Here is a 23,420-nt window from a genome sequence, read left to right on the forward strand (position 1 = left end):
GGAAATGGAGCTCACTGGTGTCATGATTTTAGCTCCTTTTTCCCTCCGAGTTCCCAGTTTTCTTTAAATCACCATTAGGCATGAGAGCACGAGCCTCCATGTCTGAAGGCCCGTGATTGATGTATGTCAGCATAAGCTAATTTTAGATCCCAAAACGGCTGTCCAAAATAAATGGATTTGGCCGTTCTGGCGATCGTAATTTACATAGGCTTTCTAGGGCAGACCAGGGCTTTTGGCACCGCAAGGTTTTTGGCACCGCAAGGTTGCTACGCAGTAACCGACAAGAGTTCCTGACTTCACGCCTCACACCGGACACTGGGGGACTTTGTAATACGTGTTTGTAACAGTCGATAACAGTGAGAATAAACCGTTTGTAGCAGTGTAATAACTGTTTATAACCACGTACAGCACATCTACCAATGCACGGATGCGTGTCAAGAACCTAAGTTTTGTTTCAGAATCCTCAGACCCCTGGCGGGGAGCAGCATGGGGACAGTACTGTAATGACCTGACTAGATCATAAATGAACAATTGTCCAGACAGAGGCTTGAGTTTACGAATTGACGGTTTATTACACCAACTTTACACAGGCTACTGTTTGGGCCGTAGCACACGCCAAATAGATGACAGATAACCCACAAGCCAATCGTGACCTTCTCTTGTGAAACCCAGACGTAAGAGAGAGAGAACAAAGGCTGAACCTGGTCTTAACTTCCAATGCTCCACCCCCCTGCCCAACCCCCCTCCACGCCACTCCGCCAACCACCAGGATGCCCGGCATCAGAACATTCCAGGCATTCCCGTGATTGGCAGATAGCAGATTGATTGACAGGTCGGACCCCGCGAACACCGGGTACTGGTCAGTACAACACAACCACCTCCTAGCCTAACACATAACACACAGCTGTCTGTGCGGGTCGCTACAGTACTATCTAGTTCAATGGAAATTAAACTATTATTCCAGATATTATTTAATGAAGAATATTTACATTTCAATCAATAATTCCTTTTAACTAATTTATATTTAACATTATTGTTTAAAACACATTTCGATGTCCCGTTATTAAAACATTTACTGATTGTATCTTTTATTTCATTTACCCACCTTGGCAGACCACTAGAACTAAAAAATAAGCTTCAATCCCTCCTATGAAAAGGGGAGGCTAAGATCAGAGAAACTGAACGCATCTTGCAACAGGCAAAATACACTATAATGTCTGATATTGTGGTCAAGTAAGAGGACAACTTTTATTTTGAAGCTATTTCCATTGTTAGAGCAGTCACTCGACTATCTTGTCAAACAATCTTTGCCCTCTTGAAAAAGCTGAAAGACTTCCTGTTAGCAACCAGCTCGAGTACGTTTGTACCTGGTTACCAAAACGGATACGAATGGTCTTGTTTAAAAAATTAAAAAAAACGAATGGTCTTGTTTTGGAGACTGTGAACGTTGTTATGGTGTTTAAAACTAGTATTTCTATAAATAAACAAGGGGACAAGCCAGCTGGCCAAGTTGTGCATACGAACTATCTTGTTAGCGTGTAGCTAGCTATGCTTCAATCTATTCACCTAACGTTTTATAACAGTATTTAGCAAAATAGCTAACTTTACAGTACGTAGCAAGCTAACGTAATGCTAGTTTTGATTCTGTATTTTTGCTAATCCTCAACTAGCTAACATTATCTAAAAGTATTTACCCCGCTTTAACGTTAGCTGACCAGTTGATTTTACGATGAGCAAGCAATTTACATTTATTGTTGAGCACCTGAATAAAGACCCCTTCAAGAAAAACGTTAACCTCATCACCTTCGACTCACTGGAGCCAATGCAACTGCTGGAAATTCTCAATTATGTTCTGGCTGAAATTGAAACTAAGGTAAGATAATGTAAACAACAACCTCATACTTTTGATCATGAGTTGTCCCAGTTGATATTATGTCTCAAATGTAATGTTGATGATGACGCCTACCCCATTTTAAGCCCCACTATTATTGTGTTTCCAATTATCAGTCAGTCGCCTAAAGTGTGTGTAAAATGTGTGAATGAATTGTAAATCATATTTTATTCATTTCAGTAAGCTATTGATATCTGTGAAGAAATGCCTGACCAAACAGCAAAGATAATGTTCACTTTGCTAGAGATGTTGAAATACAAACCACCTGGGAATATGTCTGATCTGTAAGTATTCTTGACAGACAATTTACAAAATCAAAGCAGATTTCTGCAGTAGAACCAATGACGGAATAGAACACTGAGAGTGTTTGCTTCTCACTGTCCTCTTTCTTCAGACAGGAGCAGTTTCAGACAGGGCCTGGTGACCTGTGATTCACCCTATCCTTCACTGGTTGCTGCAGAGGATCACAGAACTGAAGAAGAGAGCTTACCTGGCTCGCTTCCTTGTTAAGCTGGAGGTGCCTGCAGAGTTCCTGCAGGGTGGTGTCATCACTGACACCTTCCACCAGGTTTGTTTAACACTGACTTCAAGGTGCAAGCATAACATGTCATAAGGTGTATGCACCAATTTGTAAGTCGCTCTGGATAAGAGCGTCTGCTAAATGACTTAAATGTAAATGTAACATGGGATAATGGGAACTTGGGATAATGACTCCTCTCGCTAGACTAGAGAGAACACACTATGATGCCATGATTAAAAACTTTATTTTATTATTTTTAAGTTCACTGTTGGTCAGAAAGATGTGATGGAATGCATAACTAAGATATGATTAATCATTGCATAGTGTTTGATCTGTTGTTTTTGTAGTATGAAGAACTAATGGAACGATTCAAGACCTACCATAAGGAGTGTGAGCAACTGAAGAGCTCTGGCTTTTCCACTGCAGAGATCAGTGGAAAAGTGTGACACCTTTTCAACCTTAGGACATTGGTGCTATGGAAGAGGAGAAGGACCAGCTGATCAATTGAGTGGAGTTGCTGAAGAAGAGGGTAAGGCAGACAATCTGTTTGAGGAAGCCCACCCTGTCCTAATGCCTGAAACTCACAGGGACTCACAGAGGAATGAAAACATGACCTCTTATACACGCCAACAGATTCCTTTTTGTAATGAGACTAGACAGGCATCTGAGAGGCTCACGGCATCACCCTTTTCCAGGGTAGAATAGTAATAGAGTGCTATTTTAGTGGACCATAATTTAAGGCCATGCCAGAAGGGAAACTGAGGTCAGTGGTAGTGGCTCCCGGCTGTCGTGTGAGGTGAAACTCAATCTCAGGTGCCGAAACAGTATCACAGTTGTTTTCTGTGTCCACTAGGTGGAGTCAGGGTTCAACCACCAGCGGATGCTGGAACTGGCCAGACAACTACTTGTGGAACAGGAGAGAGAAGAGTCTCTGGCTCAGCAGAAGAACCAACTAATGATATGGCATGTCCAACTTTCCAATTTACAGGCTTTGTAACCCATATTTTCAACTTTGCTACATACAGAGTACACAAACTCAAAAAAAAAAAAAATGTCCTCTCACGGTCAAATGTGTTTATTTTCAGCAAACTTAACGTGTAAATATTTGTATGAACATAACAAGATTCAACAACTGAGACATAAACTGAACAAGTTCCACAAACATGTGACTAACAGAAATGGAATAATGTGTCCCTGAAAGGGGGGGGGGGTCAAAATCAAAAGTAACAGTCAGGATCTGGTGTGGCCACCAGCTGCATTAAGTACTGCAGTGCATCTCCTCCTCATGGACTGCACCAGATTTGACTATTCTTGCTGTGAGATGTTGCCCCACTCTTCCACCAAGGCACTTGCAAGTTCCCAGATATTTCTGGGTGGAATGGCCCTAGCCCTCACCCTCTGATCCAACAGGTCCCAGACGTGAGATCCGGGCTCGTCGCTGGCCATGGCAGAACACTGACATTCCTGTCTTACAGGAAATCACACACAGAACGAGCAGTATGGCTGGTGGCATTGTCATGCTGGAGGATCATGTCAGGATGAGCCTGCAGGAAGGGTACCACATGAGGGAGGAGGATGTCTTCCCTGTAAAGCACAGCGTTGAGATTGCTTGCAATGACAACAAGCTCAGTCCGATGATGCTGTGACACACCGCTGCAGACCATGATGGACTCTGCACCTCCAAATCGATCCCGCTCCAGAGTACAGGCCTCTGTGTAACACTCATTCCAGGGGTGATGCTCGCGAATCCGACCATCACACCTGGTGAGACAAAACCGCGACTCATCAGTGAAGAGCAGGTGATGGGATGTGTGGTGAGGATCTTACAGCAGGCCTGCAAGCCCTCAGTCCAGCCTCTCTCAGCCTATTACGGCCAGTCTGAGCACTGATGGAGGGATTGTGCTTTCCTGGTGTAACTCGGGTAGTTGTTGCCATCCTGTACCTGTCCCACAGGTGTGATGTTCGGATGTACCGATCCTGTGCAGGTGTTGTTACATGTGGTCCGCCACTGCGAGCACGATCAGCTGTCCATCTTGTCTCCCTGTAGAGCTGTCTTAGGCTTCTCACAGTACGGACATTGCAATTTATTGCCCTGGCCACATCTACAGTCCTCATGCCTCCTTGCAGCATGCCTAAGGCATGTTCACGCAGATGAGCAGGGACCATGGGCATCTTTCTTTTGTTGTTTTTCAGAGTCAGTAGAAAGGCCTCATTAGTGTCCTAAGTTCTCATAACTGTAACCTTAATTGCCTACTCCCTGTAAGCTGTTAGTGTCTTGACGACCGTTCCACAGGTGCATGTTCATGAATTGTTTATGGTTCATTGAACAAGCATGGGAAACAGTATTTAAACCATTACAATGAAGATCTGTGAAGTTATTTGGATTTTTACAAATTATCTTTGAAAGACAGGGTCCTGAAAAAGGAACGTTGACATATTATCAAAGATTGTTGTCAATTACATATTCCAAATTCACCTACAAGTAGATTTATAAGCATGATGTTGGTTTCTTTTAAAATGCTGATACGGTGTGTTGTCATTTGGATATGTCCAGCTTTTCCAGGCAGAGCATAGACTGCAGAGATCTCAGCAGCAGCTGAAGAACCTGCGGCAGGCAACAGCAGTAGATTCCAAGCCAGAGAGTGAGTAGGTGTGTTCTGCATCACCCTCCACACCACAGCTGGTTGAAAAGGTTGAAAGGTCAAGGACACGACAGATTAGGATGAATCTCTGTTAATTGATTCTGTCACGGTTGTCGTAAGAACGGGACCAAGCCGCAGCGGATATTGAGTTCCACATATTTATTCCAAAATTGAAACATAAGCCAAAACAATAAACCAAATAGACAAACAACGGAACGTGACTTGGTGGTGCACATGCACAAACACAAAATAATATCGCACAAACACAGGTGGGAAAAATATCTACTTAAATATGATCCCCAATTAGACAACGAATACCAGCTGCCTCTAATTGGGAATCATACAAAACACCAACATAGAAAACCTAAAATAGAACACAACATATAAATATTAAACCAGAATACCCCCTAGTCATGCCCTGACCTAACTACACCATAGAGAAACAAGGGCTCTCTATGGTCAGGACATGACAGATTCACATCTATTAAGGTCCCATAATCATCTAGTGTTGGTCTCTTTACAATCACACAGGAGATTTGCACATTTATAGTTTCCAAAATGACCAAAGTAAAGACAGACAGACATGAAAGCTTTTGTGAGTGTCACACCAACAAAGCATTTGCAATACAATGACTCAAAATACCACATATCAAATGATGTGACCCTCTTGTAAAGGTTTTCAGTCTCATGTAGGTCTACTGTGTCAGTTAAACAGCAGCATGGAAAAACACTAGATAGAGTGCATTTTGAAAGTATTCAGACCCCTTCCCTTTTTCCACATTTTGTTACGTTACAGCCTTATTCTAAAATGGATGAAAATATTTTTTTCCCCTCATCAATCTACACACAATACCCCATAAAGACAAAGAGAAAACAGGTTTTTGCAAATGTATAAAAACAGAAATAGCTTATTTACATAAATATTCAGACCCTTTGATATGTGACTCAAAATTGAGCTCAGGTGCATCCTGTTTCCATTGATTATCCTTGATCAACTTGATTGGAGTCCACCTGTGGTAAATTCAATTGATTGGACATGATTTGGAAAGGCACACCTGTCTATATAAGGTCCCACAGTTGACAGTGCATGTCAGAGCAAAAACCAAGCCATGAGGTCAAAGGAATTGGCCGTAGAGCTCAGAGACAGGATTGTGTCGAGGCACTGATCTGGGGAAGTGTATTATCAAATGTCTGAGGCATTGAAAGTCCCCAAGAACACATTGGCCTCTCATTCATAAATGGAATAAGTTTGGAACCACCGAGACAATTCCTAGAGCTGGACGCCTGGCCAAACTGAGCAATCGGGGGAGAAGGGCCTTGGTCAGGGAGGTGACCAAGAACCCGGTGGTCACTCTGACAGAGTTTGAGAGTTCTTCTATGGAGATGGGAGAAACTTCCAAAAGGACAACCATCTCTGCAGCACTCCACCAATTAGGCATTTATGGTAGAGTGGCCAGATGGAAGCCACTCCTCAGTAAAAGGCACATAACAGCCCGCTTGGATTTTGCCAAAAGGCACCTAAAGACACTCAGACCATGAGAAACAAGATTTTCTGGTCTGATGAAACCAAGATTGAACTCTTTGGCCTGAATTCCAAGTGTCACATTTGGAGGAAACCTGGCACCATCGCTACGGTGAAGCATGGCGGTGGCGGCATCATGCTTTGGGGATGTTTCTCAACGGCAGGGAATGGGAGACTAGTCAGGATCGAGGGAAAGATGAACGTAGCAAAGTACAGAGAGATCCTTGATGAAAACCTGCTCCAGAGCCCTCAGGACCTCAGACTGGGGAGAAGGTTCACCTTCCAACAGGACAATGACCCTAAGCACACAGCCAAGACAACGTAGCAGTGCATTCGGGTCAACTCTCTGAATGTCCTTGAGTGGCCCTGCCAGAGACTGGACTTGAACCCCATCGAACATCTCTGGAGAGACCTGAAAATAACTGTGCAGCGACGCTCCCCATTGAACCTGACAGAGCTTGAGGATCTGCAGAGAAGAATAGGAGAAACTCTGCAGATACAGGTGTGCCAAGCTTGTAGCGTCATACCCAAGACTTAAATCTGTAATCGTTGCCAAAGGTGCTTCAACAAAGTACTGAGTGAAGTGTCTGAATACTTATGTAAATGTACTATTTCTGTTTTTTATAATTTAGCAAAAATTTCAGTAGCACTGTTTTTGATTTGTCATTATGGGGTATTGTGTGTAGATTGATGAGGGAAAAAATCTATTGAATCAATTTTAGAATTAGGGTGTAACGTAACAATGTGGAAAAAGTCAAGGGGTCTAAATGCTTTCCAAACGCACTGTATGTTGAGGTTATGCTCCTGCATTGATTAATTAAAACAATGTTTTGCATACGCTCTCTTGATTTTGTTTAATGTTAATTCTGGTGATGAGCAGATGTGCTCAACTCAAGATCAGCATATTACCCTTCTTTTCTTCTATGAGCAGGTGTGCCTTATTGTGTTTCAAAGACTTTCAGAATGATGTAGCCTGATCAAATATATCTGTTACTGTCGGTTACTGTCTATGTTACTGTCTCCGGCTTAATGAAGAGGCTTGAAGAGGAGATCAAGTTCAACTTCTAAATGGTGTCTGACAAACTGCCCAAGGAGCTGGAGAGTAAGAGGCGGATGGTGCAGTACCTGCAGAAGGTGGTGTCCAAGCCAGACATGGGCCAAGCTGAGTTTAGGGAACGAGAGGACAAGGTGAGCTATCTACCTACCTGGGTAATTAAGCTATAGAGCCTTGTCAATTTGGTTCAAGAATGACTGACAGTAACCAAACAGGTTGTTTCTGACAAATTGAAAGTTTGAGTCTGACTGTTCCCCACTTCGTCCAGAATAGAGAGAACACCATTGAAATAAATCTGTTGATTGAGAAAAGAATGATGAGAAATGACCCCATGGATGATAAACTGTCTCTTCAGGCAGCAGGTGATTTGCTTCTCGTTGTCTCACATTCTCTAAACATACAGTACATTTATATGACATAACACCAGCAATTACATTGGATGAAGGTTATGTCCATTTCAGAATGCCATTCCCTGTCATTGATACTAAATCACACAAGTCTTTGTCAGTTATATGAATCTGTATGCGCTGGCTGTCTGTGTGTTGTTAAGGCTCTTTGAACTTGTTAGGATGATTGATGTTGTCTGATGAACGGATGCGGCTTTATTTATCATCAAAAGGTTTATTCAGGTTATCATATTGATATTTTAATATTTTTTTGTCTCTTTTAGGTGAGAACAGCCAAGCACGAGACCTGGAGGGAGACAGGGTAGCTAACCACCTCTCACAGCTCAGTACTCTGGTCTGAACATCATCATCATCCACACCAATAGTAATCCCCTTCCTAACCATTGGAACAGGGTCGGAGCCTTTTTCGATGGGGAGTGATGTATCGTCATTGTCCAGCAAAAAGACTGCTACCCTTATACAATCCACAGGACGTCTGGGGAGGACAGGCTCATGTAATGGCTGGAGCGGAATAAGTGGAATTGTATCAAATATGGTTTCTATGTGTTTGATTCCATTCGCTCTGTTTCAGCCATTATGAGCTGTCCTCTCACCAGCCTCCACTGATACCATCTGCTCTGTATTCGCATGTTACGTTGTACATCTGCTCACCACTCAAAACTGAACATCACTATCCAAACTCTCTGAGGATAAAGCAAAATGCATCAGAGATGATATGTTTTCCATCTTTAGGGGTAGATTGATTAAACATTCTACTGTTTGCTTACGTCAAACTTTGTTGATAAGAGTGAAGCGCGGTAGAGTTGTGTGCCGCACTGAACGTGAGATGCTATTTCTGCTCTTATGTAAACAGAGAGGGGCTTACTGGCTAAAGCTACTTATCCCTTTCCCCTCACTCTCCCACATTCCCATGCAAGGTTAAAAATAGACCACAGCATGGACTACCTAGAACCAGGACAGTATTGAACAAACTGTCTGAAATGTTAACTGTTTTCAAATCTCTTCTAAATTAATTCCGCAAAACACAAACCATTGCAGTGTGAATCCTTCAACTAAATGTAACTCAATGGCTGATATTTTATCCCAATCGAAACAAACTGACACGAGCTTTGACGCTATGTTTGGTTAGATCCCTCTGAACCACTGGCAGAGAGTGGACTCTCAAATTTGAGTGGCTTTTTAGCCTCTGCAACACAGTGCCAGGAGCCATCACTCCTGTGTCAACACACCCTGTGCCTGGCTGTATAAGTTCAAGGATGATAAGGAAAAACGGCCACTCTTCACATCTCAAACTATGCCTGTTCCTGTTTTCAGAGCAACCTTTGGCCATAAGTAGGTCTATATAGTTGGTGGTCGCTGTTGGATAAAAGTACTGCACCCATATGTTCATGTCTGACTGTTTTGTGAGCAGGAGTTCCACATGCAGTGAGATCATGGTGCTGAGACAGGCTGGCGAGGCACATAAGCTGCCTGTCTGAAATAGCAGCCACTTCCTCCCTGCTCTCCCCAATGCCCTGTTCATGTGGGTGGTTTCATCTGCTCCCCTGGATAATAAGTGAGTGTGTTTTGATGGGAAAGGGAACTCTAAACCTACTTCTTCTCAGTGTGGTAAAACAGTAGGTGAGAACAAGAAGGGTTTCTGTGGTAAATGGAAGGGACTTATCAGTCTCTCCTGGAGTCATGGGTCATGGTGGAAATGATCACCTTATCAGAGGTATTTTCCATTCTGAGCGTGCGTGTAATCACATGTCACCCAGCAGCTGCAGGAGGGCGTCTGTATTATGCCCCTGTGTGCCCATCCTTAGTTAGCTTGGTTTTGGTCCACCATGTGTCTAGTGTTCCATCATCCATTGCTTGGCTCTCTGTTCACTTACACCCCAAATTCCCCCAACATAAATAACAGATGTGTTTGCTCAATCTGGAAAGGTTATTCACCCTGCCAAAATAGATTTCACATACACTGTAGGCTACTGCTATTTATAAATATGCACAGTGCGTACCATGTTTAATTATCTACTATCCCATTGTGCTGCATTTTCAAAAACAATCCTCTGTCATGATAAATAGTTCAAGCCCTTCAAAGTACTGGCTAATTTAGTAGCAGTTGTTCTGGGGACCCATTGTATGTGACGAGAGAATGCTATGCAGCATTCTTCTGCCTGCTAATTCCCTCTCAACCTTGTCTGCCCTTGATGTCCTGAAATAAAACAAACCATATATTCGAAGTGACGTAACATTCTGTGATTTCTGGGGTTCTCCAGAATGAACAACAGCTATAAATGTTGACATACACAGGATTCTCATCGTACCCCTACAGAGAAGGGGGGCCAATGTTTGTGTTTGACACGGGTCATGTCTGTCTTGGTAGGAATTGGAGAGGATGACCTTGCTTCAAGATGTGGCTGTTTGTGTGTATCTGGGAAGAAAGAGAACATGTCAGTCTCATTTTCAGACACAAAAAAATGCAATGTTATTGTCATTACTTTTAGTAATTCCCTTTCTCTTAGCATATTTTTTTCATAACCGTCTCCCTCGGTTCTTCTCAGTTCAATCGTTTTGTTGGGAAACTGCGCAGCAAGGGGACGGTGTTCAAGAAGAAGAGGCAGGAGATTACCGAGCTGAGCACGGGATCCTGCAGCAGACAGAGGAGATCCTAAAAGAGAGGCGTGAGGTCAGCCAACAGCAACTGGTAATGCACCTCACCAATCCCCTTTCACAGCTATCAGCTATGGGCAGCTATCCACCCTACCTGCTTTCCTCCATACCGCGTCAGCCCTCTTATAGTGCTGCACGTGCCTTTCCATCCTGCCCATGTTGATGTAAATTGCATTAAAAGTGAAGTGACATAACCTTCCTAGAAATTATTTCACACCTCAAAACCCTCCCACCTCCTGACTTGCTAAAAGCCTGGCTGACACAGGGAGGGCTGGGCTGCTGCTATTTGCGAAGGCTGCATCTGTTTCTCTCTATGACGCTGTTATTTTTTTTATCAGTGGCTGCATCCCCCCCACCACCACGGCTGGTTGTCTGTTGGTGCCTGAGCCCCCTCCTCTCGCTACCTGCATTCCTGTTCCCAACTGTTACCCCTCCCACATAAAATTAACCATTTGCTGCAACAATGTTGGTTATAGCCTACCGTATAACCCAGAACATGCTAGAAGCCCAGCCTGCCACTGTGATCTATTCATATCAGAACCAAATATTAGAATGAATGTAGTTTAATTAGGTCATTCACATTCAGTCTTTATCAGTGTTTGAACAGATTTGCAATGGAGGGCTGGGGGATACGTGTGAAGGAAATTGTGTTTATTTTCATAGGTCACAGATTTCTCACTCATCATATACAATAGACTGCACACACACACTGCTACCTCAACTGCATGTAACCTTCTCTTCTTTGAGAACAAAATGGCCTGTACTCCCAGGTGTGGAACTGAGCCCTGACTGTTTGTGTGGACACAACGCTTCACAGTGCATAGAGCTGCGACTCCGGTGCCAGAGGTCAGTTCAGGATTAGGCTCCGTGCTATATCCTCCCAGACAGGGAGGGAGTAACTTAGTCACTGAGTCACAGCTATAGACTTACATTTGTCGATATGGTGCAAACTAATTATAAACAATGAATTAGCTGAGCCATTGTATGTAATTACATGGAGATTTACGCACCTCAAAATATTAACTTGTATTTACTGATTACACTCATTAAAATAGCCCACTGCCTTGCAGCTCCTGTGGGTGTAGATAAACTACATTGCTCAAGTGCCAGGTGTTTCTAATGAACTCTTGCCAGGTCCCTACACTGACATTTGGTTTAGGATTATAAAACTGGACACAATCTCATGTTATGCTGCCATATTGCAAGGCACAAGGATCTCATATTTTGTGTACTAATGGATGACTGGAACCCCATATGCCCGTTCATGCTCTTATTGTCTGTGTAGCAATCCATGGAGGCACAGAAGCGGATCTCTGGGTACAGTGACACTCAGGAGGAACTGGAGAGGGTGTCGGCCGTCAAGGGTGAACTGGACGAGATGAAGGCACGCTCGCTGGACGACGTGTCTGAAATGGTGACTATACCAGGGGATAGGTGCCACTGTCTGAGTAGCATGTCACTTTACCACAGGGACAGATCTTTACCCACTCCAGACAACCCCCATACTCAGTCACAGGATCATGCTCATTGCCTTCAGTTGCTTGTCCAGATGCACAATTTGTTTTACAAGAACCTTCCTTGTCTGACTGCTGTTTTGTTTGTGTCATTGATTACTTCGCATTGATTTTGTGTCTTTGAAACCTTGAAATACCCCTCATGCATTTTTCAACTGTCCTTTGTGCTTGTATTGTCAAGGGGGTTCTGGGTGAGTCAGCATCAAACTCACTCAGAACCCCGTTGGCCACATGTTTGTCTTAACTTTTTTCCTTAACTTTTTTCCCTCTTCCCACAGTGGGGTATAGTTACCCTCTACCTCTCATCGCTACGGCGGTGGAATCATTTCACGGAGCGCAGTTCTTCACAAAACTGAATCTCAGGAGCGCGTATAGTCTGGTGCATATTCGGAGACGAATGGAAAACCGCATTTAGTACCACATCGGGCCACTATGAGTACCTCGTCATGCCGTATGGGTTAAAGAATGCTCCAGCCGTTTTCCAATCCTTTGTAGACGAGATTCTCAGGGACCTGTGCGGGCAGGGAGTGGTTGTTTATATCAATGACATTCTGATATACTCGGCCACTCACACCGCGCATGTGTCTCTGGTACGCAAGGTGCTTGGTAGACTGTTGGAGCATGACCTATACGTCAAGGCTGAGAAATGCGTGTTCTCTAAACGAGCCGTCTCCTTCCTGGGTTATCGCATTTCCACCTCGGGGGTGGTGATGGGGGGTGACCGCATTAGGGCCGTGCGTATGTAACGGATGTGAAACGGCTAGCATAGTTAACGGTGCGCGCTAAATAGCGTTTCAATCGGTGACGTCACTTGCTCTGAGACCTTGAAGTAGTAGTTCCCCTTGCTCTGCAAGGGCCGCGGCTTTTGTGGAGCTATGGATAACGATGCTTCGTGGGTGTCAGTTGTTGATGTGTGCAGAGGGTCCCTGGTTCGCGCCCGGGTATGGGCGAGGGGATGGTCTAAAGTTATACTGTTACATTGATGCTGTTGACCCGGATCACTGGTTGCTGCGGAAAAGGAGGAAGGTCAAAAGGGGGGTGAGTGTAACGGATGTGAAACGGCTAGCTTAGTTAGCGATGCGCGCTAAATAGCGTTTCAATCGGTGACGTCACTTGCTCTGAGACCTTGAAGTAGTAGTTCCCCTTGCTCTGCAAGGGCCGCGGCTTTTGTGGAGCGATGGGTAACGACGCATCGTGGGTGACTGTTGTTGATGTGTGCAGAGGGTCCCTAGTTCGCGCCCGGATATGGGAGAGGGGACGGTCTAAAGTTATACTGTTACACGTAATTGGCCGACTCCGACCACGGTAAAAGAGGTGCAGCGGTTTTTGGCCAGATAGCGGCTCCCATTACCTCACTGCTGAAGGGGGGCCCGGTGCGGTTACAGTGGTCAGCAGAGGCGGACGGAGCTTTCAACAAGTTGAAGGCGCTGTTCAATGATGCACCCGAGTTGGCGCATCCGGACCCCTCTCTAGCGTTCATAGTGGAGGTGGACGCGTCCGAGGCTGGGGTGGGTGCCGTACTATCACAACTCCGCCCCTGCGCTTTCTTCTCAAGGAAGCTCAGCCCAGCGGAGCGTAACTATGATGTGGGGGACCGGGAGTTGCTAGCGGTGGTCAGAGCTCTGAAGGTGTGGAGACAGTGGCTTGAGGGGGCTAAGCACCCCTTTCTCATCTGGACCGACCACCAGAATCTGGAGTATATTTGGGCAGCTAGGAGACTTAACCCACGTCAGGCAAGGTGGGCCATATTCTTCACCCGGTTTCCGGTTTACATTGTCTTATAGACCGGGCTCCCAGAACGTAAAAGGCTGACGCACTGTCCTGCCTTTACGACACGGAGGATAGGTCCACCGAACCTACTCCCATCCTTCCCGCCTCAAGGCTGGTAGCATCAGTGGTATGGGAGGTGGACTCGGACATCGAGCGGACATTACGGGCGGAACCCGCGCCTCCCCAGTGTCCAGTGGGGCGAAAGTACGTGCCGCTTGGTGTTCGGGACCAACTGATTCGGTGGGCTCACGTCCTACCCTCCTCGGGTCAACCTGGGGTGACGAGGACAGTGGGGAGCCTTCGGGGGAGGTATTGGTGGCCTTCCTTGGCTAAGGACGTTAAGGTTTATGTCTCCTCCTGTTCGGTGTGCGCCCAGAGTAAGGCTCCTAGGCACCTTCCTAGAGGGAAGTTACAACCCCTCCCCGTTCCACAACGGCCATGGTCACATCTATCCGTAGATTTCCTGACCGATCTTCCGCTGTCTCAGGGGAACACCACGGTTCTAGTGATTGTGAATCGGTTCTCTAAGTCCTGCCGTCTCCTCCCGTTGCCCGGTATCCCTACAGCCCCACAGACTGCGGAGGCATTATTCACCCACGTCTTTCAGCACTACGGGGTGCCGGAGGACATCGTTTCTGATCGGGGCCCCCAATTCACGTCCCGAGTATGGAGGGCATTCATGGAACGTTTGGGGGTCTCTGTCAGCCTGACCTCCGGTTATCACCCCGAGAGTAATGGGCAGGTGGAGAGAGTGAACCAGGAGGTGGGTACGTTTCTGCGGTCATATTGGCAGGATCGGCCAGGGGAGTGGGCACGATACATTCCCTGGGCTGAAATGGGCCAGAACTCACTACGCCACTCCTCTACTAACATGTCCCCAGTATGTTTTACCAGTCCTGGCACCATGGCATCCAGCCAGAATCTCTCCAGGAATCTCTCCAACAAGCGAGTGGACACCAGAAGAGGAGTGCTGACCGCCACCGCAGTGAGGCCCCCGTGCTTGTACCGGGGGACAGGGTCTGGCTCTCCACCCGAAACCTGCCCCTCCGTTTGCCCTGCCGGAAGCTGGGTCCGCAGTGTGTAGGGCCCTTTAAAGTCCTGAGGAGAATAAATGAGGTGTGTTATCGATTACAACTCCCTTCCTATTATCGTATTAAACCCTTGTTTCATGTGTCTCTCCTCAGGCCGGTGGTAGCTGGTCCCCTGCAGGACAGTGAGGTGCCGGAGGTCCCCCCCCCTCTGGACATCGAGGGGTCCCCGGCGTATACGATACGGGCCATTCTGGACTCAAGACGCCGGGTGAGGGGCCTGCAGTACCTCGTGGACTGGAGGGGTACGGTCCGGAGGAGAGGTGCTGGGTACCGGTTGGGGACATCTTGGATCCATCAATGTTGAGGGATATCCATCGCCTCCATCCGGATTGCCCTGCACCTCGTCCTCCGGGGCGACCTCGAGGCCGGTGTCGGCGCACTGCGGGAGCCACGCGTCAGGGGGGTACTGTCACGAGTCCGACCGAGGGTGGCTTCCCATCCCGGTCGGGTGGCGCTCGGCGGTCGTCGTCATCGGCCTATTAGCTGCCACTGATTGTCTTTCCTCCCCCTCCTTGTATGTTTATTGTTAGCACCTGTTCGTGAATCATTAGTTGGGCTTTATTAGACAGCCGGCCCGGCCCGCCTGTTTCTTTGTGCGGGATTAATTATTGTGACCTTCGGTTCCGTAGTAGAGGAACGTGTTTGTTCCTGGTCGTGTATTTCTGTTGTACTATTTTCGTCCCCCATGTTTGGGGCAGTTTGGTTGTGAGCACCCTGTGTTGCGTTAGTGCACAGCATTGCACTCTCTGTTTCCTGCGTCTTGACTCCACACACACAACACCTGGAGCGTTACATGTATTCAGGGGAAAAGAGGAGTTGGTGGGTTTCAAGCCAGGTTTGATCACCAAATCAAACCTGTTTTATCAATATGTCATTCCATTGCAATGAAGTCCAAGTAGAACCAGTTGCAAATGATTAGACCCCAGTTCAATATGTTTTTGAAATTCTTTAAAGGTTAGTCAGGGTTTGTGGTTGAAGCTGACAGGTTTCACACTTAGAAGATAGTAGACTGCCGCTCCCAATGATGGATTCAAGCATTCCTGGCTGTAGCTATAAAGTAGACTTTCACTCAACTCACCATCTTCCAGATGACTCATTCCTCATATACAATAGACCACATAACCACACACACTGCTATACACACACACACTGGAGAATGGTGGCCTGTACTCTCAGGTGTCGAGCTGAGCCCTGCCTGTTTGCTCAACCCTTCAAAGTGCATAGACCTGCAACACCTGTCGTTATAAAGTAGACTTTCACTCACCTCACAATCTTCCAATCCCCTGGTTGGCCTTAGACAGCTCTGCCTCTCCATGCACACCCTATACGACCCCTGCTTGTGTAAAACACAGGTGACATATGATTATTAGATGTTATTATGGGCATAGTTAGCCATCTTCTGTACAGCACTTTGAGATATCAGCTGATGTACGAAGGGCTATATAAATACATTTGATTTGATCTTAATCTGACATTTCTGTGGATAATTTTTCGAACCAAACCAGGATGTTGGCATATGGGTTAAAATATGTGTTACTTTTTTTCAGGTCAAAGAACTAAACTCGACGATAGTGGAGAAGAAGTCTGCCCTTGCACCCGCCATGAAGGAACCTAGGCCTTTGAGACAGCAACGTCAGGTAAACGTCACACGCTGTGAAACTTTGTCTGTAGTTTCATCTTCAAATTGCGTCATTACACAGAGCTGTGTCTATAGAATTAGCCAAATGTACAACCCCAGATTATTATGCGAAACTAGAAGATTAGCAAAGCATGACAGGAGGTCAATAGGTTTATCAAAGGAAGGGGAAAACCCTGATGCTTCTACCAGCTGCTATTCACTTTCAAGTTTTAATGCCACATGCAGAAGTATGGTGAAATGCCTTTCTTGCAAGCTCCAAACCCAACAATGCAGTCATCAATATCAATGTAGCACTAAAAATAACTTTAGGTAGAACAAAAACATACGAGAAATAAGAATAAGGTTTGCAGGATTTTTGTGGAGTACTTTAAGGATAGTTTACATAGAGTCTATATGTAAAGTATACGATAGGGAAAGCCCCTCACATCTCTTGGCTAAAGCAGGGGATCGATCATATTTTCCAATATGTGTTCCCTAATTTGGTATAAAATGATACGGGCTAACAATAACTAATGATGAAAAGATGCGTCAGAAATATTTTAATAGACTAGGCTTGGGCTAAGATTCAGTAAAACTGTGAAAATATATGCATGGGCTTTGATCTGATAGTGATATGAAAGGCGTTGGGGAAACTACATTTTGCATATAGTACATTTGTACTAGTATGGGGTATTCAGACCCCTTGACTTTTTCCACATTTTTAAAAACTTTACAGCCTTATTCTAAAATTGATTAAATAATTTGTTTCCCTCATCAATCTACCGACAATACCCCATAATGACAAAGTGAAAACAGGTTTTTAGAAATGTTTGCAAATGTATACTTTCTTTTAAACAGAAATACCTATTCAGACCCTTCGCTATGAAACTCGAAATGTAGCTCAGGTGCATCCTGTTTCCATTGATCATCCTTGAGATGTTTCTACAACTTGATTTGGAGTCCACCTGTGATAAATTATATTGATTGGACATGATTTGGAAAGGCACAAACCTGTCTATATAAGGTTCAACAGTTGACAGTGCATGTCAGAGCAAAAACCAAGCCATGAGGTCGAAGAAATTGTCCGTAGAGTTCTGAGACAGGATTGTGTCAAGAGACAGATCTGGGGAAGGGTACCAAAATATTTCTGCAGCATTGACGATCCCCAAGAACACAGTGGCCTCCATAATTGGAACCACCAAGACTCTTCCTAGAGCTGTCTGCCCGGCCAAACTGAGAAGTCCGTGGAGAATGGCCTTGGTCAGGGAGGTGACCAAGAAACTGATGGTCACCCTGACAGAGTTCCAGAGTTCCTCTGTGGAGATGGGAGTTGTCCTTCTGGAAGGTTCTATCTCTGTAGCACTCCACCAATCAGGCCTTTATGGTAGAGTAGCCAGATGGAAGCCACTCTTTAGTAAAATGCACATGACAGCCCGCTTGGAGTTTGCCAAAAGGCACCTAAAGACTCTCAGACCATGAGAAACAAGATTCTCTGGTCTGATGAAACCAAGATTGAACTTTTTGGCCTGAATGCCAAGCGTCACCTCTGGAAGAAACCTGGCACCATCCCTATGGTGAAGAATGGTGGTAGCAACATCATGCTAAGGGGATGTATTTTAGCGGCAGGGACTGGTAGACTAGTCAGGATCGAGGGAAAGATTAACTGAGCAAAGTACAGAGATCCTTGATGAAAACCTGCTCCAGAGCGCTCAGGACCTCAGACGGGGGCAAAGGTTCACCTTCAAACAGGAAACAACCTTAAGTACACAGCCACGACAACACAGGAGTGGCTTCGGGACAAGTCTCTGAATGTCTTTGAGTGGCCCAGCCAGAGCCCGGACTTGAACCCGATCAAACATCTCTGGAGAGACCTGAAAACAGCTGTGTAGTGACGCTCCCCATCCAACCTGACAGAGCTTGAGAGGATTTACAGAGAAGAATGGGAGAAACTCCCCAAATGCAGGTGTGCCAAGCTTGTAGCGTCATAACCAAGAAGACTCGAGGCTGTAATCGCTGCCAAAGGTACTTCAACAAAGTACTGAGTAAAGTGTCTGAATACTTACGTAAATGTGATATTCAAATCAAATGTTATTTTGCATGTACGCCGAATACAACAGGTGTAGGTAGACCTTACAGTGAAATACTTACTTACAAGCCCTTAACCAACAATGCAGTTTTAAGACAAAGAAGTGCTAAGTAAAAAATAAAGGTAACAAATAATTAAAGAGCAGCAGTAAAATCACATTTGCGAGGCTTTATACAGGGGGTACATGTACAGAGTCTATGTGTGGTGGCACCGGTGTTAGATGAGGTATTTCAGTTTTTTTTATACATTTGAAAAAAATTCTTAACCCGTTTTTGCATTGCCAGTATGAGGTATTGTGTGTAGATTTGATGAGGGGAAATCAATTTTAGAATAAGGCTTTAATGTAACAAAATGTGGAAAAGTAAAGGGGTCTGAATACTTTGCGAATGCACTGTACATAACATACTATAACAGTGAAATGTATTGTCATTGTACTTAAATGCTGTAGAATATGCGCATCTATGTGTATTTCTCTGTTCATGTGTCTGTGAATGGGGATTTCATTCTTCACAGGAGCTAACTCAAAAGTATGAGGAAAAGAAGGCCAAGTATGACAGCTGTGCTGCAGGTCTGGAGAATAACCGATCCACTGGACCAGGTACAATATTAAATGCTATGTGTAGACACCTGACCTAACACCACATATGACATTTTCTATATGTAATTTGTTCACATTGCAATGTTCTCTCCAAGAGGAACAGTTCAGTTTCTTCTTGCAGGAGGTGAGAGCTCTGAGGGAGGCGACGACTCGGGAGGAAAACTGATACCACTACATCAACTGCATGAAAGAGGTAAGGGGCTCAGGTAGCAAACAACACCTGATCTGTGCTGCGACATTCAACCAGAGCTCCTGTTCTTCTCCCCATCTCTCTCTGTTCTTCACAGATCATTGAGTTGCAATTGCAGCAAGCAGCAGATGAGATGAAGGCCCCTGATCCGCAAGAGAGGAGGAAAACCATCAGGTGAGTCTGCCTGCTGCTTAGGACTTCTATTACCGCAGTCCCCTTCATAAGGCTCCTATTACAACACGTGTGCATCTGCTACTGTTGCCACACACCTCCCCATACACCTCCCTCACTTGCAGCAGTCCGTTAGTAGGTTCACCCTCACAGGTATTTTATATACTATATCTATGCATTCCAAAGTGTGTCCAGAACTATTGCTTTTCTTTAGAAAAATATGTAAGTAAAATACTGGTTTAATAAAATCTGTTATGGATGTTTGCTATTGTATGTTGTGTTATTCAACTAACAGGTAGTCCTTCCCTTGTGAAACAATAATGGCAGCAGTGATCTTAAGTTAATAGGCTCACGTGACCACTGACCCTCCGGCTGTTTCACAGGGAGCAGTACATGAAGAACGTTGCAGAGCAGGAGTCCCTGGGCAAGGTGAGCAGAGAGGTGCTTTGTGTGCTTTGTCAGGGTGCAGGCATAGTGCCAATGGCATCTGACATAGATCCCCTGCAAACACAGGGGCCATACTTTAGGTTCTTCCTCACCCTGATCAGAATGGGGCCAGAGAGGAGAAAGTGCATGGCAGAGGGCCCACCCCGCCCCTGGCACATTCATGACAAGCTACTTCTTTATTAGGGTTTCCCATCTATGGTTATGAATAGGCTTGATGCTAATGCACTTGGTCATGTTTGTCTGGTCAAGCTTCCAGTCAATGAATACAAAGATCTCATGACCACCCTTCCATTCAGTGTTTGATACAAAACCATATGCTGGCACTTGAAAAGAAACTGAACATGTCTGTTTATCTATGCTGGTATCATACACTGTCTTTGATGTCAAAATGAGCCTGTTGTGCTGATGTAATAAGGATTCCTCTTTCCCTTTGGACAACAACAGAAGTTGCGTGAGCAGCAGAAGGCGGTGAGGGAGAGCCACAGGCCCAACATGAAGCAGGTGAAGATGTGGCTCGACCTGGAGCAGCTGATGGTGTGCAAGCTTGGGTGCTTCCCGATGGCCCAGAACCAGGTTTCCATTGGTCAGGTCATCCAGGAGGGCGGTGAGGATAGGCTGGTGCTGTGAGAACGAGGAGACTGTCAACACTAAGTTCTACCACAATGACCAGGACTTCTCACTCATCTCACTACTGTACTTCGTTCTCCAGTTATAGTTCATCAGTCTGTCTCGCTTTTTATCTATTTTAGGTACTTTTCATCTCTTAATGTAATCAAAACATCTCTGCTTTCATTGCCTAAAGTTAAAAGGATTCAATTGAACCAATCTGTGTTGATTCTGGTTTAGTTAGCTAGTTATGTTCTCTGTGAATAATCCCAAACTAAGATTTAGTTCCATTTAACAGATTCTTCTCCCGTGAGGAGCACCTTTCTGATGATGATATTGTGAGAGGTGCCTGATGAGAACTGAAAGAACACATGATCCAGAAGGTGTCTGACGGATAAGAGGTTTAACTCTCTGGCTCTTTGACTTCAAACAAATCCTCAGCCTCCATATTTGTTGACACATCTTTAAGAATACAGCTCCAATCTATATGTCTAAAGATAACCGCGTACAAAGTGTTGCACTTGGGACGCGGCTGCGCACCGCTATTTTGGGCAACAACCTCCATGACCTTGGGCCGAGGAGCTTGCCTATTTTGGAAATCAATTGGACCTCTGTTGTTAAAACAGGACAGTGCAGGGTGAACTGGTCCAGCATTATCATCTTGCATATTGTATATTGGCCAAGTCTATGCCCGTTTTAACACTTAAAATGTAACGACTCAATTTTTAAAACTTATATCACATTAGCTACATAATATCCTGTTGTATTTCTCATTTGACTTTGTTAGTACAAATACATTCTTAAAACAATACTTGAAGATAATCAATATTTGGTCGTAATTCTGTCTGACTAGTCACAGCCATCTAAAGGTGATGGATAACAGTGAATGATAAATCAAACTGACAGGTTAACTTTCGTCTTTAGAATATACCTATGCTATTCACAAATCACTCATTCTGAATACCTCTGTCTATAAATGCCGACGTGAATAAGGGGACATGTCACTCGCCGTGCCCTTCACTACAGCTTTGGCTGTAGTGGAGCATAACTCAATATTCTGCTCACAGCCACAGTTAGTGCCAGATGGATCAAGAGTGAATTCTAGAAGGCTACTTGACTGGGAACTGATTGGCAGAGAATTATAACTGAACAACAGGATTGGTAATGTGCCACTGGAGGCCTCATTAGGAAGTGTCAACAGATGATAAATGCCAGTCCTGTTTTAAAGAGCTGACAACAATGCCCCCTAATAAACACAGTGGGGTGTCAACTAGTGGCCTTCGCTGACATCCTTCACACCATAATAGCAGTTTGCCTGTGATTGCTTTGCATCTCTTGGTTTGACTAAGAGAATCTGCCTTTGTTTATGTCACATTCTGATTTCAGGTGAGATGCATGCAAATATATGAGCATGCTGCCTGGGGTCCAGTCACTTTCATTGTTGTTGGTTATCAGGGTTGGAGAGTAACGGATTACATGTAAGGGATTACAAAATACAATAACTAATCCATTGCATTACTAGCAAAAATATTGTAGTCAGATTACAGATACTTTTGAAAATCTAGACTACTTCATGGATTGCTTTTATTCAGAAATGAGAACTTCTGTTTTCTCAGACATTCAAATCAGCATTGAAAAATGGTGCAAATTTAAGTTTGTTCCACCTGAGCGAGTCTGACCAGAAGTCAGAGACCACTATGATGACACACCAAATGTGTTTGATGGATCGCGGGAAAAGAGCAGGAGTAGGCTACAGTCCAAGCTATGTCTTCCAATGGTGCGACTGCTGTCAGCATCCAAAGATTATCCAACTTGAATAAACGCTTGGAGGTAAGGAGGACAGCAGTGGTGTAATCTACGGTGATACGGATATCACTTATTGTTATCTACATAGCGCATTGATGTGAATCACACTGCTGCTCTCTCATTTAGCTATTAGCGCCTTACGGATTGTGATGGTTGTGGATGGCTGTTCACAAATCTAAATGTGTATTTGAACCCAATGGTTGAATTCAAGAAGATTAAGCTGCCTATCATTGTTTTTGAAACCAGTGAACAGCCAGTGAAAAATGCGGATCTCAGCCTATGGAATAAAAGTGGGGCTTTTATTGCTCAATGTAATTCATGCTGGTAAAAATGTTTTATCCATAGGCCTAATGGACATATGTTCAAACTCGCACACTTTTGATAGACTTAAAGGGGCAATCAGTAGTTGCTACATCCATTTTTGGACTTAAATACATTCTTGAAGAATATAACTTATAAATGCCTCATGAGCTTACTCCATGAGAAACCAAAATATAAGCTTTTTTCCTCCAATGTTTGTAAACATTGTAAATGTAAACAAACACTGTATAGCCTCATAACATGAATAAAACAATAATTGTTATATAATGTATGGTCAGTCCTTGCATCTGTAGCTCTATCTATTAATCTGAGAGTGGTTACATTTCTCCAGGCCCATACCTCAGCTTTTTACCAAAACAGGCGGGGTATCCATTTTGTTATTGTTTCTGTTCCTTTTCCCTTTAAACAGTTGCATATTATCAAGATATCAAAGTGTCACCAACAAAAGGTTTAACAATAGGCCTATAGAAAATGCAGCATATGGCATTCATTATTCACATGTCAATATCAC

The 23,420-nt window shown here is 44.6% G+C and overlaps 2 pseudogenes; both read left to right on the forward strand.

The window, feature by feature from the left end:
• The first annotated feature begins 2,137 nt into the window (after positions 1–2,137).
• LOC118357842 (intraflagellar transport protein 81 homolog) lies at positions 2,138–23,177 on the forward strand (annotated as a pseudogene).
• Positions 7,605–10,725, forward strand: LOC127906049 (intraflagellar transport protein 81 homolog; annotated as a pseudogene).
• Positions 23,178–23,420: the final 243 nt, after the last annotated feature.

The sequence above is a fragment of the Oncorhynchus keta genome, chromosome 25 (genome assembly GCF_023373465.1).
Source record: "Oncorhynchus keta strain PuntledgeMale-10-30-2019 chromosome 25, Oket_V2, whole genome shotgun sequence".
Classification (NCBI taxonomy): Eukaryota; Metazoa; Chordata; class Actinopteri; order Salmoniformes; family Salmonidae; genus Oncorhynchus; species Oncorhynchus keta.